This window comes from Dermacentor silvarum, chromosome 3, assembly GCF_013339745.2.
Source record: "Dermacentor silvarum isolate Dsil-2018 chromosome 3, BIME_Dsil_1.4, whole genome shotgun sequence".
Classification (NCBI taxonomy): domain Eukaryota; kingdom Metazoa; phylum Arthropoda; class Arachnida; order Ixodida; family Ixodidae; genus Dermacentor; species Dermacentor silvarum.
Genome location: NC_051156.1, coordinates 102,595,038 through 102,614,546, shown reverse-complemented (window position 1 = coordinate 102,614,546; position 19,509 = coordinate 102,595,038). Strand labels below are relative to the sequence as shown.

The 19,509-nt window shown below is 49.3% G+C and overlaps 1 protein-coding gene across 1 annotated transcript in view; it reads right to left on the bottom strand.

Annotated features, from left to right (window-relative positions):
* Window positions 1-19,124, bottom strand: part of LOC119445638 (sulfotransferase 1C2) — a 54,596-nt gene extending 35,472 nt beyond the window's left edge. The window contains exon 1 of the mRNA XM_049663480.1: window positions 19,075-19,124. The gene's annotated coding sequence lies outside the window, so the exon portion shown is untranslated. The remainder of the gene's footprint in view (window positions 1-19,074) is intronic.
* Between the last annotated feature and the right edge of the window lie 385 nt (window positions 19,125-19,509).

The following is a 19,509-nucleotide window of genomic DNA, read 5'->3' as shown; positions in this document are numbered from 1 at the left end:
ATATATTGACCCTTTTCTCGGCAATCCCATGGGAGCTGCCATCTTTGATCATGTGGTGACGCGTCCATTGCTTGTTTCAACTGCCTCCGTGTTTACATGGATGTGTATGACACCGGTGCGGCTTATCAAACCTCTGTTTCGGGAGATATTGTAGACGGTGACTGGGTGGACGACACGAAGCTTTGGCCACTGCTTCAGAGGACATGTAAAAGCGCTTTCAGAGCTAATTAAGCTATGTCTAAACGGCGCGAGCAGCGTATAACGCGCTTGTTCTAAAAGCGAGGCTACAAATATATTACAAGCTATCCCAACTTTCAGCCCATAAATTCATTGAGGATTATGGTGTTTTTCTCTTCGATCTTTATTTAGCAAATATTTTGAATGAGCGGCTTTTCACGTTTATGACTCAGTAACGTTCCTCGGTGCGGTCACCATCTGATTATTTTCTGCTTCATTGCTAGCGGGTGTGCTCAGTTCCGTTACATTGTTTCTTGCTGCGCACAAGGCTTCAAAAGGCAGCTATTTTGTACATTGTAATACCTTGTAGCAAAGACGTAATATCACTAGTAACTCGCTTAGTCTTGTCGACCGTCACGAAACATTCAGTTTCGGCCATTCGTGCGCTATCGGTTTATTACCGTCATTTATTGTGCGTATATAGTGCACATATATATTGAAGCGTACGCCCATTCACTTTTTCTTGACACGTTGCCGAAAGAGTGGGCGTAAGTTTCCGTGCCAGTTGGGGTAGATGTGTGTAAATACTGTGCGCGAAACCTACTATGACAGGAAGCGGCGCTACTCCCTTTGTCATTGTTACACGAGCGGTATTCACTCTTGCCGACGTACTGGAATTGAAGTCCTTTCTTTGAAGGTTAGCGATAGAATGCTGGAGGATGAGCAAATTTCTGTAACCGCGAGTAAAGCCGTACATGTCGAAGTGCCAGTAACACGTACAGAATGTAGTAGCAGTGGTCAGGAAACATTGCCGAACAGAATAATTCCATTCCTTAGTATGCCAGTCCCTATTTTTGCAGCCAACTATGCAGCCAACTGCTGCACAGGTCTTCAATCCAGCATGATTGGAGCACAGTGCGTAAGCGAAAACTCAGTTGGATTTCCTACAGCTAATCGCACAGAACCAAGGTAGAAGCGGTAATGGTTTCGTATCCGTGCGCGGTTGCTGAGGCGACGTATGGCGCGCCGCCGGAAGCGCCATCTCGGTTTTCTAGAACAAACTGCTCAGCGAAAAGGGTCAATAGCCACTGGAAAATGAATCAGATGTCGAAAAGACTCAGCAAAAATGTTCTCTAACTTGAAGAAAATTGAAACTTGTGTAGGAGCACTAAACTTCGGGACAAAGAAAGACAACGCAGTTTCTGCAGCCATGTGTTGTCCCATTGTTTTTTACCACCATCGTTTAGTCATACAGATGACATGACAAGAACCTTATTTGAGTCCTCAGGAACTGAGACCTAGGGGAGCCGACGGCTACCCCAGATTAAGTCGGTGGCTTTGCCCATGATGGGACCGGGAGACCAAGTCCCGTCGCGATGTCATGGGCCCTCTGGACAGCCTGGAGTTGAATTTGAAGATTGCTGCTCTTGAGGGATTCGCCCCATTGCGTTGAATAACACATAACGCGTACCATATTATTCATTAACTTGTCCTAGTCCAAAAATTTCAATGTACTAAGAACGTTATTGTTCAAGCCATCTGCAACTAAAAAATATAAAAGTGTAAAGGGCAGATTGGTACGTTTATTACTGAACAATAAAACTAATCTCTTTGCTATAAAATGCTAGTATTGAGAATTTATAGCTGGCCTTTCAGAGCGTTAAAAATGGAACTAGGCTGGAAATTTTTGTAAAGCTTCCACGACTACACCTCTGATACTCCTTATGTGTTTAAACTTCGGCAACGTATTTATTGTAAATTTATTACTAATATACCGGTTTGATTTTTTACGTATTATTCATTAACTTGTCGTTTGCACTGACTCTATATCCAGCATTGCTTCTTCTTTTACATTTGTCGGTCATTGAACTTAATTTCTTAATTTTAGACAAGTTAGTCTCAGCAGCTTGGTTCTTAAGGTGCATGTTACGTGGGAAGCATGACATCAAGAATATTGTTACGGGGATGTTGGGAGTATAGACTGGATGTATTTGCAATATATACACAAGTAGGGTTAGTGTAGTCAAGATGGCTGACCAGCAACAACACGCAGCAGCCAGTGTCTCTCGATCTTCTTCTTCTTCTTTTCTTTCCTCCTATCCTTCCATAACAGGATCCCCGGGTGCTGAAGCGCCGTCTCGGCGCATGTCAGGCGAAGAACTGCGAGCGAAGTATGGCTTCAACCACGACACGTGCACGATGTCAACTGGCATCGTACTTGAGGACGGATCAAACTGTAACGGCGAGATCTCGTAATTGACGTCGTTAACTTGACGTATCTATAGGGCTTCATAAGGCCCTGTGTAGCGAGAGAGAAGCTTCTGGGAGAGACCGACGCGACGACATGGTGACCAGAGGAGCACCCAAGCACCTGGGGCGAACTTAACATCGCGATGGCGCCGATCGTACCGCTCTTTTTGTATATCCTGAGATGCCAACGGAGGTGATCGGGCGACTTGACGCGCCATGTGAGCGCGATCGATGACTTCACGAGCGTACTCAGTTGTAACACGTGGCACAGAAGGTAGGATGGTGTCAAATGGCAATGTAGGGTCGCGACCATACAAAAGATAAAAGGGTGAATATCCTGCGGTGTCATGTCTGGACGAGTTATAAGCGAATGTGACGTAGGCCAGCGTGGCGTCCCAGTCGCGGTGATCATTGGAAACGTACATCGACATCATATCTGTGAGTGTTCGATTGAGACGTTCCGTAAGACCGTTAGTTTGTGGGTGGTAGGCGGTGGACAGCTTATGCTCTGTGGCAAAAGAGCGGAGGAGGTCGTCAACAACCCGAGACAAGAACGAGCGGCCGCGGTCAGTAAGTAACTGTCGAGGTGCACCGTGGTGGAGGATGACGTCATGGAGGAGAAAATCTGCGACGTCAGTTGCGCAACTAGTCGGCAACGCCTTGGTTATCGCGTAGCCTGCCGCGTAATCGGTAGCGACGGCGATCCACTTATTCCCTCTAGTCGTCGTCGGAAAAGGGCCATGCAGGTCAAGGCCTACGCGATAGAAAAGTTCAGAAGGAACTTCAATTGGATGGAGTCGGCCGACAGGTGGCCGGGGAGGTTTTTTCCGGTGCTGACACAATTCGCAAGTTGCGACATAACGACGCACAGAGCGGTAGAGTCCCGGCCAGAAGAACCGGCGCCGAACGCGGTCGTATGTGCGCAAAACTCCAACGTGTCCCGCGGTTGGTGCATTGTGAAGTTGTTCGAGAACGACGGATCGTACATGATGAGGAAGATCAAGGAGAAACTCAGGGCTCTCAGGGTTGATATTGCGGCGGTACAGGATGCCGTCGTGCAGCACGAACATGCGGCAGGGGCCGTCGGTGCTGCCAGATTGCACTCCGGCGATGATGGCTTGCAAGGACTCGTCGCGATGTTGTTCACCGCGCATGTCGCACATGTCAGTGAAAGCCAACACGCAGGTCTCCGGATCATGTGCAACAGGATCAGGAGGATCCACGGGATGACGAGAGAGGCAGTCAGCATCCTTGTGCAGACGTCCAGACTTGTAGATGACAATAAAAGAAAATTCCTGGAGCCGCAAAGCCCAGCGACCAAGCCGTCCTGTCGGATCCCGGAGGGAAGACAGCCAGCAGAGGGCATGGTGGTCTATAATGACCGAAAACGTGCGGCCGTACAAATATGGCCGGAACTTGGCGACAGCCCACACTAAAGCCAAGCACTCACGCTCGGTGAGGGAGCAATTCCTCTCAGAAGGTGACAGCAGGCGGCTGGCGTAAGCTATCCCGCACTCGGTACCATTCTGCTGCTGGGCGAGAACAGCACCGATGCCGTGGCCGCTGGCGTCAGTGTGGACTTCGATCGGTGCATATGGATCAAAGTGGGCAAGTATGGGAGGGATGGTCAGAAAGCCGATGAGAGCGGCGAACGCGTGAGCCTGCTCCGGGCCCCATGAGAAAGGCGTGTTCTTCTTTAGAAGATCTGTCAAAGGGCGAGCAACGTCGTCGAAGTTTTTGACGAAATGTAGAAAGTAAGAACACAGGCCGACGAAGCAGCGCACGTCAGAAGCAGAACGAGGCACAGGGAAACTGCGAACGGCACGAACTTTATCCCGATCTGGTTGTACACCGGTTGCGTTAACGAGATGTCCCAACACGGCAATCTGACGGCGCCCGAATTGACATTTCGTGGAGTTCAGCTGAACGCCGGCTTTTCGGAAGACCGCAAGAATTGCAGCGAGTCGCGTAAGGTGGCTGCTGAACGTGGGAGAAAAAACAATAACGTCGTCAAGATAGCAAAGACAGGTGGGCCATTTGTAGCCTCGCCGAAGAGAGTCCATCATTCGTTCAAATGTCGCAGGAGCATTGCATAGGCCAAAGGGCATTACTTTGAACTGATATAAACCATCAGGTGTTATGAAGGCAGTCTTCTCGCGGTCCATTTCATCAACAGAAATCTGCCAGTAGCCGGATCGAAGATCAATGGACGAGAAGTATGTAGCTCCGTGCAAGCAGTCCAAGGCGTCATCGATGCGTGATAATGCGTAGACGTCCTTGCGCGTGATCTTGTTTAGATGGCGATAGTCGACGCAAAAACGCCAGGTACCATCCTTTTTCTTCACAAGGACGACTGGCGAAGCTCAAGGACTGGCTGATGGTTCGATGACCCCTTTTTGGAGCATTTGGTCAACTTCTGATTGGATTACTCTACGTTCAGCATGTGATACACGATAGGGACGCCGACGGATAGGATTCATGTCTCCAGTGTTGATACGGTGGTGAACAACAGATGTTTGGCCGAAAGGGCGGTCGCCGAAATCAAAGATGTCGCTGTACGATTCGAGCAGGAGACGGAGGTCCTTGGCCTGAGCAGAGGTGAGGTCAGGTGCAATCATTTTGGCGAAGTCATCCTTGAAAGAACCAGAGCTGTGAGCTGCAATTGGTGCTAATAATCCACTCTCTGCATCCATACTCTCAATGTCAAATTCGGACGTACTAGAAACGCTGGCCAAGAACATGCCGGCCGGAAGCACTTGAGGGCACAGGCTGAAGTTCAGAAGCGGGAGAACGACATCATTATTTGTAACCGTGATCAGCGTATACGGAACAGCAACGTTTCGGTTCAAAAGCACGTCGACGATGGGGCGAAGCACATATTCACCGTCAGGAATCTGTGGCTGTGCGGTCAAAGCGACGTAAGTGACTGGCTCGGTTGACAGACCCACATCTTGAAGCGAGCACAGGTGCGGTGGCGGCGCGGTGCTTGGAGCATCGGCGAGTTGAGGCAGTTCCAAGGACAACGGTTGCGCAGTCGATGAGAGCATAATGGTTGGATAAAAAGTCCAATCCAAGGATAACGTCGTGAGGGCAGTTGTCGATCACAGCTAAGAGAACAGAAGTAGGGCGGCCGGCTATACTTAAACGTACAGTACACATTCCGAGAACAACCAGCACGCCACCGTCGGCCACACGAAGCACTTGTGCAGCTGCTGGGGTGAGGACCTTCTTTAAACGTCTACGTAGGCTAGCACTCATCACAGATATGTGGGCTCCAGTGTCGACGAGTGCTTGGACAGGTACGCGTCTACTTTCACGTCAATTAGACTTCGCTTTGTGGGCACAGACAGAGGATTTCCTGCAGTAGTTGTCAATGCAGCACCACCTCCGAGGGCTGCAGTTCTTAGTTTTCCGAAGGAACGCGGTCGAAAGCCAGAGGGGACGAAAGGCGACGTGGCAGCGGCGAACGGGAAGATGGGCGACATATATGTGGTGAACGGGAGTGGTGTCCACGAGGCGATGGTGAGCGACTGTACCACGTGTTCCCGGCAGAGTGTCGGCACTGTTAGACTCAGCGGAGGGCGAAACACGGCGGGAATTTCCATCAAAACGATTCAGGTTGGTGAGCGTGCGAGCTGCTGAGGGCCACGAGTTGCGATAGTATCGGGCGACATGACGAATACGGCGACAGTTGAAACATATCGGCTGGTCGTCCGCAGTTCTCCACTCAGTCGGGTTGCGATAACGAGGAGAGAAGCGTTGCGGTGGATCAGAGTAGAAGGGGGTTCGTTAGCTCTGGGGTTGGCGACAGCACAGAAAGAACGTAAACCAATGCTTTCAAGTTCCTGGCGAACGATGGCTTGAACTAGAGGAACTGAAAGAGGGGTAGCGTCAGGGCGATGCGAACAAAAAGCTGCGGGTGCCATCGCTTCCAGTTCACGTCGAACGATTCGCACCACGTCCTCTGATGGCGACGCATGCTTCCGTGCGGGCTGATCTTCACACGTCGACGTTGCGGCAGTATTTAGGAGTCTGGCGAATGGTTGCAGGACGCGGCGGCTTTTGGCCTGCTCTAATTGTCGGCACTCTTTGAGGATAGCATCAACTGAAGAACACATGAGCAGATTAAAGGCGTCATCAGCGATTCCCTTCAGCACGTGCCCGACCTTCTCAGCTTCAGTCATGTCGCGATCGGCTTTACGACAAAGCGCCAGCACGTCCTGGATATACGAAACATAGGACTCTGTGGGGCATTGAGCACGGGAGGCGAGTTCCTGCTTTGCGGCAATCTTACGGCCGGCTGGTTGGCCAAACAACTCTTTTAGCTTCTCTTTGCATTGGTGCCAGCTGGTCAGCTCCTCTTCGTGGTTTTCGTACCACAGCTTGGCCGTGCCTCTTAGGTACAACAACACGTTAGCTAGCATAAGCGTAGGGTCCCATCTGTTGACTCCACTCACGCGTTCGTACATGGCCAGCCACTCTTCAACGTCGGTGTGATCGGTCCCACAGAAAGTTCCGGGATCCTTGGCTTGTACAACCACAATCGATGGGGACGACGACGTAGCTCGCGGCGGTGACGTTGACGTTGGAGGCGGCAACGAAGTTGAACCCTCGTGCTCACCGTCAGTCATGGTGGGGACGGTGATGCGACGTCCACTGCGGAGCTCCGTTTCCAGTCTTGGTACCCCGCACCTCTCACCAATATGTTACGGGAATGTTGGGAGTATAGACTGGATGTATTTACAATATATACACAAGTAGGGTTAGTGTAGTCAAGATGGCTGACCAGCAACCACACGCAGCAGCCAGTGTCTCTCGATGTTCTTCTTCTTTTCTTTCCTCCCATCCTTCCGTAACAATATATTCAGCCTGTTTAATTAGAAAGCTTTATATGTATAGTTATTCACAGAAATGCTCACCATGGATGGATCGCATTAGTGCATGTCCTGCCACAAACCGCGAGAGTTTAAGGACAGCGGAACGCGAGTAAACGTTACATTTCTGCGAGCAGCCTGTGATCACAGCCACACTATATATGTTGTCCGCAATTATCTGCGTGTAATATAGTACAGGCTGGCCTCAAGCTGCGGACATAGTCAGCTTCTTCTCAGATGCAGCGTTTCGTTAACCCTCAGTGGTTGATTGATCACGAGGTGCACAATCAAGAAAACGAATTATTTACATCCACCATACTGTTTCAATGGGCAGTTTCGCTTAAAGACCGATCACCGACATTTAGCGGGAATGAATACATCCACCATATTACGCTTGCTGAAACGCTTCTGAAGGTTGATCTGTATAGGCGAAAAAATGGTTCTCATTTTTCTTCTTCTTTCTGGGGTTTTACGTGCCAAAACCAGTTCTGATTATGAGGCACGCCGTAGTGGAGGGCTCCGGATTAATTTTGACCATCTGGGGTTTTTTAACGTGCACTACAACGCAAGCACATGGGCGTTTTTGCATTCGCCTCCATCTAAATGCGGCCGCCGGGGCCGGGTTTCGATCCCGCGACCTCGTGCTCAGCAGCGCAACGCCTTAGCTGACTGAGCCACCCCGGCGGGTTCTTATTTTTCTGCGACAGTAGATAGTTTCTTCGCTTAATAACAGTCCTGCCAGCTGCGCTCAGGAGGCGGTCGCATGGCGTTAAATTTATCGCCGATTGACTTGATGTGCAGCGCAGATGGACCTCTTCTGTTCTGAGTGACAAAATGCCAGCGTGTCAGTCGCAACATTGGACCGCTTTAATGTTTAACGTTAGTGTGACAGCAGAGTAATGGGAAATACTGCTAGCGTTCGACAAATGAACTCCATCTACAGAAAGCGAATTTCAGTATATCCGGTTAGCGTCGCTACGTCCCGGACACGCTAAGCGCCGTTAATATGCATCATAGACGCGCAATCGTGAATAAACGAGTTCAGCATGGCGAGTTCGTCAAAAAAAAAAAAAAGGAGCATACTGCCGGATGTCATATCGAGCCGCTGCTTGCCAAGCATGAGCGAAGTAGGTGTGTGCAATTTTTCGGCTGCCGCCTCTCTCAACAAAGATATATAGGCGTTTTGCGTTGGAGTTTGAGGTATAGTAGCGGTGCCTGGTGGCGGCGAGAAAAGTTATCTGGGTAGTACCAGCTTGGGTAGTAATGAGCCCTGGCTGTGGCGAAGCTCGTTTCTAGCTCAAGTTTTGCGTTGATTTGCACTTTTTTCTGCCCTGTTGTTAGCGCGAAAAGGCTCGTCACTTCTCACAAAACACGCCGACCACGCTGCGAGCTGGCCGCATCCTAGTTTAACGAAAACGGACTATCCGTGTGCCGTCAGACGTAATGCTGGAAGCAGAAAGAATCGGCGACGCCGATCCAAAAAGACCTAGCTCCGCCGCGAAAAAGCGTCACCGTCGGTACTGCTGCGTCGTGGGCTGCCACGAGCAAGAAGGCCTGAATCCCAACATCAGATTCTACCGTTTTCCTTCAAGGCCTCACGCAGCGGAGCGTCGGGCGCGCTGGATAACTTCACTACCCCACTACGAGCAGCACAGGTTCGAGAGTTAAATGCGCTCATCCTTGACCTCAATCCAGCACGTTAAGGCAGCGCAGCAAGGCAGTATTTATTACAGCACATCGATGTTCAAGCGCTGTCATTAAAAGCTACATCAAGCGAGCACCGCACGAGCTCGGCACATAGCACGCTACTGCGAGCTCATATGCATTGCATCAGTTATTTATCAGTTGCTAAAGGGACAGATGGCCGCTACTACACCGCAGGCATTTCCCGTAATTTATTGATTATGGATTGATTATCGATTACATATTGATTGTCTATCGATTGGCCATCGCAGGGTATTGGCCACGTATTTGGGCTAGGCTAAGCACCACCAAGTCATCCCCAGCATTTCCCGGAATTTATTGATTAGTTGATCGATTATCGATTAGCTATTGATTTGCTGTCGCAAGTTATTGGCCGCGTATTCGGGCTAGTCTAAGCACTACTAAGTGATCCCCAGCATTTTTCAGAATTTAGAGATTATTAGTGGATTATCGATTAGCTATTGATTGGCTATCGATTGGCTATCGCAAGGTATTGGCCACGTATTTGGGCTAGGCTAAGCACTACCAAGTCATTCCCAGCATTTTCTGGAATTTATTGAATATTGATCGATAATTGATTAGCTAGTGATTGGCTATCGATGTAAGCTGAAGAAGTCTGAAACATGCTTAGCTAAACTGAGTCAGGCTCAGCTTCGCTAGTTCACAGCGGTATGTGCCATTGCGCTTGGACCCTTTCTGCACTACCGCCAGGATTGGCCCATATTTTTTCCGACGTGGCACGGACTAACGGCCAGGTGAAAGCGCTCCGCTGTTAAAATAGTGAGTGTACGGTAAGCGACACTCGCAATACCGCTAAGCACGCTAAACTAAAACAGCCCAATAAAGCTCCCTAAGTATAGTTCTTGTTCTGGCTGTTGAGAAAGCGAATGCGGGTGCCGACGCTTGCCTGACTTGCCTAATCTGGCGCGATCAGGTACTTACAGTCAGAAAAAATTTCCCGCATAAAGCATTATTGAATTAACAGGAAGGTTAACCGATCAATCGGGGAACCTTAGTTATGTGTTTGATTTTCGCGCCCGTGCTGAGCTAGCTGCAATGAACTAGCAGGAAGCAACGGCTTCCAGCCACTCCCTAAGATTGTCGTGTGTCTTACATTCGCCTACTTAAAACAGTGATAATTAACATTTTCTTCATGAATAAGCTATCTCAAATGTTATCGCTCCGTGTCTCCGCGTTTTATTATTATTCGTAAAATCTGCTGCAAAAGAAATTTAATTTTACTATCAGTCACTTGCTTCACGCTCCCTGATCCTCGTTGGCTGACACGGGGCGCTTCATGCGTTGTTTACCATTTCTAAGGCGCCATCAATGTTCTGAACAGTGTTCTGAAGCTAAAGGATCCTCTAATAACAGTACTAGAGCATGATTTAAAACTGGACTGACTGGTGCCAGTACGTGTTGTTGCAGTTCATCAAGAGTTACCGTTGAATAATCACGATGTAGGCATGGGAAAGAAACTGCCACGCCTAATTTCCCTAACCCTAAGGTTCTTTGGCTAGATGAGTACTTGTGCCGTCCGGAACGGCAAAATACATAATTCAAGCCGTCTCTGTATCACGGATGCAGCTTGGCAGTACTCTCAGTGGGCCCGCGATGAGTGGAGCAGGTCTGTCTGCCCAAGTATAATGTAGGTGTCAGGTATTTTTATTAATGTATTTTTATTAGGTAATGTTTATTAATGTAAACGGGTATCAAGTCTAGGTCGTCGGCTCAGCGATGATGCAAGAGACGAGGCAGTATATCCCACTTGGAAAACATCGACTCTATTAAAGACGAGTCTGTCCTGGGCTGCCTAAACGCGAAAAACTTTGTCTGTCTGTCACTCGATTCAACCGCCCGGCCAACACCAACCAAGCTACTAGCACTCGTGGCACGCGGTTATACACGTCAACATTATACAGCGCAAAGGAAACCTCAAGCCTATTTGAGGAAGAATACATGTACACAACCGTGATTCGCAGTGCTCATTTCATTAAGAGTACACATCGAACTGGTTTTTTCGTTAGTAAATGAGAAATCAACGCGTTAGAAAGGGTGTCGAAGAGACGCTACGCGCTAAAAACAAGCCGACTGAAGCCGCGCCTCTGTAGCCGGCTTTAAGCCAACAGTAATAAAAGGTCCCAACAGATGGCGCAAGAGCCGGGCGAACGCGGGACATTTGAATTGAATTCAGCGAAACCTCCATTGCATCCATCATGGCCGCAGTGAGAGGGGAGGGGAAGGGCGTGAGGGGTGGGAGGGGAGAGAAGAGAGGGGGTTACGTATAAGAGAGGGAGTTAGAAGACTATCGTCTTTCGACGTCATTTGCAGCGAAGCAAGCAGATACGCATTTTTACGCATAAAACGTCCAAGGCAACAAACAGAAGTGACCTATTTTTAGGACAGAGAAGTTAGCGAAGAACAGCTAGAATATACGTTAGGGAACGAAGACACTAGATGGGCGGTGCCTTGCCAACTGCCGCTTATCACTCTCCGGTTGCCGCTTCTCGGCAGTTTTTCTCCGAAGCGGCAAAGTTTCGCGTCCGCTGAGCTAATGGGTCCCAGGGCTGAGCGTTATTTCAGCCACTGCCGCCCAAGCAAAGCAAAATATCAGAGCCTTGCATGGGTGTCGTCATAGCGACGCAAACGTGGGGACTTGGAGAGCAAGGCTGCGTCGATGTCCCCGTAACCCGCAGCTCAGTCCGGAGGACAGGACATCGAGGGATTCGAGGCGGGATCTTTTCAATACCAGCAACCTGCACTGCTCTGCCATCACTAGCCTGCCACGCCATCAATGGATGCTGCACTGCCATAAACCTATACGAGTATATCATTTTCCCCTTCTGCAGCACATGTTTTAAGAGCGCAGCTCTAAGGCGCCCGTTCGTGTATGGGCGTCCCTCCTCCTACCTCTGCGTAATCGAGCGAACGAGCACAGCGAAAGATGAAAGAGCGAACACGGAGCATGAGGCGAAAGATGGCAAGAGCAAAGAGAGCGCGAGGAAAAAAGTGGAAGTGGAGGGTGCCCCGAAAGTATGAGGAGGAAAGCGGAAGAGGAGAGTATGGCGACAGGTTGACGAGGCAAGCGGGGTGCCCTACCACATGGAGCGCAAGACATGTTGTGCGGCGACGATCACTACGAGAATGTGCCAGAGTAGCGCGCGTCGTCTGTTCACCGATGACGCCATCGGTAGCGCGCCAAAACAAAGCGCTGCATGAGCGGAGGCCTGTCGGCGGCGGCTAATGTGAATCGCGCCCACGCGTCACCTGCGCGGTGCCTCTGGCGATCTCCCGATTAGTGCGACAGTCGCGTCACACTTCGCTCCATTTGCAACGCGCCACACGATACAGATTGTCCGCGCCAGCCAAATATTGAGAAATGAAAACACGGGTAAAGCGGTGCTGAAATTTCGCATTAGGGAGTACTGTAATCGACGGTGCATTTTTTTTTCGTATGCTTCACCACACACCGATTACGGCAGGAAGCGGCACCAATGCGAACGGAGCGACCCGTCATGGAGCGTTCGGGGGAGGGGGGAGGATTAAGTAGATGCAACATTATTGGCCACCAACCAATAATTAATAAAACGTCTTTTTATTTAACGTGTCAACGAGATGTTGATTGATTGTAAAAAAATTTATGGGGTTGGCCAATGCAGCAATATCCATATGGAGGTTGTACTACGCCAATTCATGTTCTTGTCTGATGACTTGGCGCAGAATACGCAGTGCGAGCCATGTAGCACGTGTTGTAAAATCACTTCAAATTAGAAGAACCTTGCGGAGAGCCAATACGGACAAATGTGTGTGCGCAAGTGGTTTCAACTTGTGTCACGTGACTCTCGCGCAGGCAACCTGAAGAACAGGCGTGGCCAGGGCGCAGCTGTAAGCCGTGTGATGAAGCCGACATGCGGCACGCCGTTGAGGCAAGCTTACCACTAGCGTGTTTAAACCCTTAGCAGGGGCGTAGCAAGGGGGGGGGGGGGGGAGGCTTATGGGGCTTCAGCCTAGAGCACTGCACGGGCTCGGGCTTACCCGAAAGCCCGGGCTGGGCCGGCTAGAACAGTTTTTTCACGGGCTCGGGCCGGGCTCGGGCACGGCGTGTGCCTTTTGACCCGGGCCCGGGTCGGGCTCGGGTTTTTTTGACACGGACCCGGGCCGGGCTCGGGCTTTCTGGTGGTGTGCATGTAACGTGCAGCGAGTTATTCTCGGGCCTCTCAACTCTGAAAAACATTATTTTTCGGTGTCGGGCCGGGTTCGGGCCGGTTTCGTGTCGGGCTCGGGCCGGGCTCAGGCCTCAGGTAAAGGGGTGGCGGGCCGGGCCGGGCGGGCAACGTAGATTATTTCCGGGCCCGGGCCGGGCCCGGGTCTCGCCATAAAAGTTTTGATCGGGCTCGGGCGGGCCGCCCAACGTAAAAACGGGCCGGGCAGGGCCCGGGCTGAAAAACTTGGCCCGTGCAGTGCTCTACTTCAGCACCTCGCCGAAATTTTTTCGCCCTGGCATGCACCGCCGACCAAAACTACCACCGACGCTGGGAATCATTCTGGATTTTGTCTACATTGTCTTTTTCACGGTCGAAAAGACATTTCGGCACGAACATTGCGAACTCGGGCTGGATTTCGTGGCAACGCCCTTGCACCTGGGGTCACGTAACGCAAGGAGCCCCATCCGAGCACAACTTTCAGGGGCTTTTCGATAGCGAGCGGGCGCGTTGCGGCATCTCGCAGCGGCCGCGGAATCTAGGGAGCGTATGGATTTCAGTTACGAAACTTTATGGGTATAAAGTTCTCATAAACTTTGACGTGAAAGGTGCACTGACATTTTCAAAGGCGTGCTTTAATTTAAAAGATTTTCAATTCTGGAACTTTAGGTTAATGTTCTTATAAACTTGGGCCAACATGCGCGCACTGGAGCCCTCGTGTTCAAGCCGTTCCAGAAATGGAAGCACGCGCTCGCAATCTTCCACACACACGAAAATACAAATATCACCGTGACTATCAGCTAGGAGCTCATAATTTTCTCCAAACATTTTCATGAAGCGGGCCCAATGTGATCGATCAGCTGGACCAGGGCAGGCAAAGTAAAATATGAGAAAACGGAAGAAAGTAAACAGCCTATTATTGATGTGTTTTTTTTTTTTTGCAGGCGACAATGTCTGGCTCTCTGTGGCCACAGGGACAGTGGCCCTATGAATTGAAGCATAGCCCCCCCCCCCCCCCCCCCTTGAAAATACAGTTATTTTCAGAGCGCTTCTTCGCATGCGAGCTGATTGTGGAGATACATATCTGAAGAACCATTTGGAAAGTTGCCCCAGTAATGCCTGGTATTTTAGCCCAGATGCACAAAACCAAATTATAGAAATTTGTGGTGAAATTATCAAAGAAAGCCTAGATGCAAAAGCAGGCTGCTTCTCCATACTTCCTGACAAAACGACGGACATCGCTGGAATCGAACAGTCTACTGTTTGTGCAAGGTACCTAAACAAGTATGACAACGACATCGAGAGAGTGTTTTAAGTTTTTGTGCCGGAATAGATGCCAATCTCTCATTTCGACTGCAGGTTTTATGTAAATGTGTAAATACTGCTGAAGATTCTAGTCACCTTTCTAGTGACCACTGCCAGCGCAGAGAGAATATTTTTTAAGAAGAGTTTACTAAAAAAACTACATGCGCACTACAATGTCTGTGGAACGCATGGTTAGGCTGGCGCTTCTATACACCCACAAAGACGTTGACATCAACGTGTCCGAAGTCATTGATCGCTTCGCTCAACTTCGCCGCCGAGAGAAGTTTGTCCTTTAGATAGCGGAGCAGCAAAAATCAATGCAAGTAAAAAGCTCTGTTCCTTCAGGTCCATAAGCTCTTAATTATGAAAACCTATGACTGTTCATTAGCTTTCAAAATAGCGGAAATTTTCCCTGTTTATTCTAGCAGTTAGCATCATGATCAAAATTATGCAAATACGAAAATTACGAGGACATAAATAACCAATTTTGACCGACCTTGCTCATTGAAAGTCTGGCCCATGTGGCGTTTGCCAAAACACACTCGGATATTGGGTAGTTCAACTTGCCACATGATCTGTGGCTTTTGTTTGTCCTTTTCCTTCTTTTTTAGCTAGCTGATTTTATTTCTTTTTTGAAATGAAGCAATAGCCTCCTTTAATTTCGGGTGCAGAATAATTGTTGGCGCTGTGGAGGCAGTTAAATTACACATTTCCGTAGTGATTTCTGCATTTTCCCTCTAATAATCTACCCATATGGTGCTGTCGCGACCGCCGCATGGCCCGAGTAAGTATCACGATTTCTGCGATCATAGTTTTGTTCTTGCCTGTGTAGTGAAGAAGAACAGGGAGCAAGCAGTAGTGGGGCGCTCTCATAGATGTAGGGCGTGAGCGCAGATCACGAGCTCTTGGCGCTGAGACCGTTGCTCTCTTGCGACTATACTGGTTTTTCGCCTGCCGCTTGCCGTCAGTAAATCTCCTTATCACCTGGATCATCTTTCTTTCTGTGCGCAAAGTTTACTATCTGTGACTGCGCAACATGTTTTTTGTCTTGTTTGACGCATTTATATACAGTGACGTTTGCTTAAATGCGTAGATTTATTGGAGACTTATACGTATTTTTAAATGTCTCGTTGCGAGGTTTTGTGCCTGCAATTGCAGTGAACTTTGTTACCAGTGACTCTTTCTGGCCCTTTAGCGAGTTGTATCTTCGCATTTGTATATAATGTATATTTTGCAGAATTCCTGCTTTTTATGTACTCTCTGTTGCGACTATAATTTCGGTGCAATTACTCACAATACACGACCGGTAACAGCTGCTCCTGCGCAATACATATATTGCAACGAAGGGCAGCGTCATTGACATTTTCAATGGCGATTACGTATGTACAAAAATGGTTCTTAATGACAAAGATTCATAAAAATATTTGTCCTCAACTTATTCATTTCCTGGCCTTTACGTTTTTCATATCAGCTGCATGCACTGCTTTGCTGGTTTAGAACAGATATAGTTCTAAAGTTCGTGTGACATTTTCATTGCTTATTAAATAGTAAAAAAAAACGCGGAAGCATTGATATCAGTTATTTCTGCCACAATTTTTGGCGCATACGAATATATTCTTTTGTGAAAACATACATATTTTACTTGACAGTGCAAAGCGTTCAATAATTCGTTTGCAGCATCTATTATACAATGGCATTGGCAATGCAGTTATTATTCATGCATTTGATCCCTCGACAGCTTCTGTAATGAGGAGGCCGCGCTGCAACCTGAGCCCCCCCCCCCCCCCCCCCCCCGAACAATATTTCTGGCCACGCCGCTGGCCCTTAGTGTTCTGACTTTACCACGCAACGGACTATAATTAAAAGCCGTAAAATATACAGTAAAAAGAGATGCCGCACAAAGACGCCACTCACTATACGTCGCCAGCCCGTAGGTTTCGCTCATGACGGCCTCACGTGATTAAGTTGCGTCTCCAGCTTAGTTGTCAATGCCTGGTCAGGCGGTGGCACATCTTCAGTCGAGGACGGACAATCTCACGACCTCGCACGACACGGGACACCTTCGAGGAGCACAGAACACTGTAGCATCCCGCGGAAGCCTTTCATCCGGGACCTGGAAACTGGTGACGCCTGCTTCCGTGCCTGAGACGGCGTTCTCATTCCCGCCAGGCAGCCGCCCGCTGTCTTCTCCTCCAAGACTCACTTCGCTCCCTCCTTGTCACACCATGTCATCCCTTTTGCGCACTCGCTTCGCACTCGTATCGCAATCGTTGACGAACACACATTCAGAGCACTATCCGGCCACTGCTAATTGGGTCGCTCATCCACCTACGTGGCTAATTGCGTAAGTATCTGTAGCTATACATCGCCGTCGTCGTGGTTGTCGCCGACATCATCGTGCCCGAGCCTTGTTGCGCGTGGGCCAGTTGCCACGTGCTCCACGCCGGCGTCTTCTTTCTCTTTGTTGTCTCACCACTTCTTAATGCGTTAGCATTCTTTGGGTAATTCACGCACTTTCAGGAGACTATCTCTGCATGCATGCTTGTATCTAATATTTTTCCCGACTAGCCGGATTTTTATGTAGTTCGTATAGTCGAATGGGCTTCTGCGCTTAGGGAACAGGGTTCCGAACCAACCATCAGACCAACTTGAGTCGGTGAGCATATGTGCCGCTCGTCAAAGAACCTCTTTCGCAACGACATGGGTCACTTTAGACGCGGGACCACTGTTATAAGAAAGTCTTTGGCGCTGAATTGTCACTCGGTCTGTACTGGTTGCCAATGAATTTGTTTGACGCTAACTTGAGTAGGTTATGTAGGAACGCTAACGTGAACAGTGGATAGGAGCCAACCGTAGACAAAGAAGAGGACGGACGCGCCAGCAGGCAGTGGTGCGAGGAACGCGCGAGCTACGGCTGGGCGCCCTTGGGCGCGGCCGGCCGGGACTGGAGCTGTGGCCGTGGACCGTTTTCCCACAGTTGGTATGTGCAACTGGGAATGTGCGGCTCTACCGTGACGAAAAAGATGCGTTAAATTTCTACTGATGCTGAGTGGAATCTAACCCACGCCAAAAAGGTTCCTCAAGGACAGTAACCCGACGCGTTAGCAGACTGCGCCACAAAATGCATTGGGTATGCACCCCTTTTCAATTAACGCCTTTCCCGCCTACGCTCTACCGAGCAGCGCCATGAATGCAATGTGTATGTGGCGCTCTTCAATGAATCTCTAGCCAACTTGTGCCACTGAGCATGTGCCACTGAGTGTGCGACAATCGATGGAAGAATTCTCAACGTTCGCAGGCACCAGCGCACGACGCTTCTCGTCTCGCACGCCATGCGTGCACTTCTCGGCAATGCTACTAGGTAGCGTAGCGTGTCCAGAAAGAAGAGAGAGATAGAGGAGCCATGTTGCCGCATGACGCGTTTCTCAGCGTTCGCACGCCACCGCGCGCCATGCACTGCGGAAGCCGTGCGGAGGCCACACGCCGGCTGTGCTATAGATGTTATTCGGTAAGTGCGAAAGATAAGTCCCGTTGCAGAACCCGCCTCATACATAACTCATTTCGAATGAAGATATGTTCTGTGGCTTTATTGATTCAATGCTAACGCATGACCATCGCCGGTTATCGCGAGATGGGTTCTGCTGCAAGTTCTTTTACTGTACACGCGCACTTACTTCACCCCAGTAGCCATTGGCACAACTGCTGAATGTCGCTGAACTGAGGAAGTAGAATTCTCTGGAATAGTTATTCGCAATACCGATACTGTTATTATGCTCTAAGCGCGCGAAGATGCTGCTGAGAGGCAACTCCCGGAACAGAGCACGCGCAGTACCACATCCCAAGTGTATTCAAGCTTCTAAAAAATTTTAATTATGGGGTTTTACGTGCCAAAACCAGTTCTGATTACGAGGCACGCCGTAGTGGGGGACTCCGGAAATTTAGACCACCTGGGGTTCTTTAACGTGCACCTAAATCTAAGTACACGGGTGTTTTCGCATTTCGCCCCCATCGAAATGCGGCTGCCGTGGCCGGGATTCGATCCCGCGACCTCGTGCTCAGCAGCCCAACACCATAGCCACTGAGCAACCACGGCGGGTTATTCAAGCTTCTAAAATGCAGGGTCAAACGAGGTTAACTGGACGCCGGTTACAGTGGCCTTGTTTACCACTGTTTCTGCTTTAAGATCTGACAGAGAATCAACCAATAATTCTCTAATTGATTGTGTGGAAAGTTACAATAGCCTAACTTTGCCTTAGTATAGGGTTCGAGCGCCAGAATCAAATCCACTTCCTGGAGCACAATATCGCAATTGCGACAAAAATAAAGAGCACGTTCCCATTAACATGCTTCTCGACGTCATGCCACAGGCATCACAGACCGCGTACATATATAGCGTTTATGTCTCATCATCGTTCGTTCTTTAAAAATGTGCAAAGAAGACACCCATATTTCGTCGCTCTGTTCGCAACGCTATCGATAAATACAAGCACTACAAATATTTGAGTTCTGTGAGCAATTATTAGGCACATGTAAATTTTCTAGAAGCAGCCACGTCGACTTACCTTCGCAGTCGTGTCGAGAGTGTCCCCAAATGTATGCGACGGCAAAGAGGTGTCTCACTGTTTCGCAGTTACGGCTGTCTAAATGTGCCACCGTTGGCGTTCAACAATCGTTGAGCGTCAAAACGGGCAAAGAGTGGCCAGGCATTGTTGGCCGGTGCCTCTGTAAACACTTTATGTGTGTGTCTTTAATCTTGTCTTTCTTTGCCGGACATCATTGTCGTAAGTGATAAGCGCGTTGTAAAAGGGCAGTACTCTCATGCGCTCGAAGTGAGCCTCTCCTTTTAGTCTTCCCAGAAAGGGAATCGAACGTCTGATAGGAAATCACTGCTGTGATTACGGACACTATAATTCGTGGAGTGGTCAATACGACTGCTGAGGACGGACGCATCGTTGCGAATCCATTCTGAAGGCCTTTTCTCATAGTGAGAATCCATC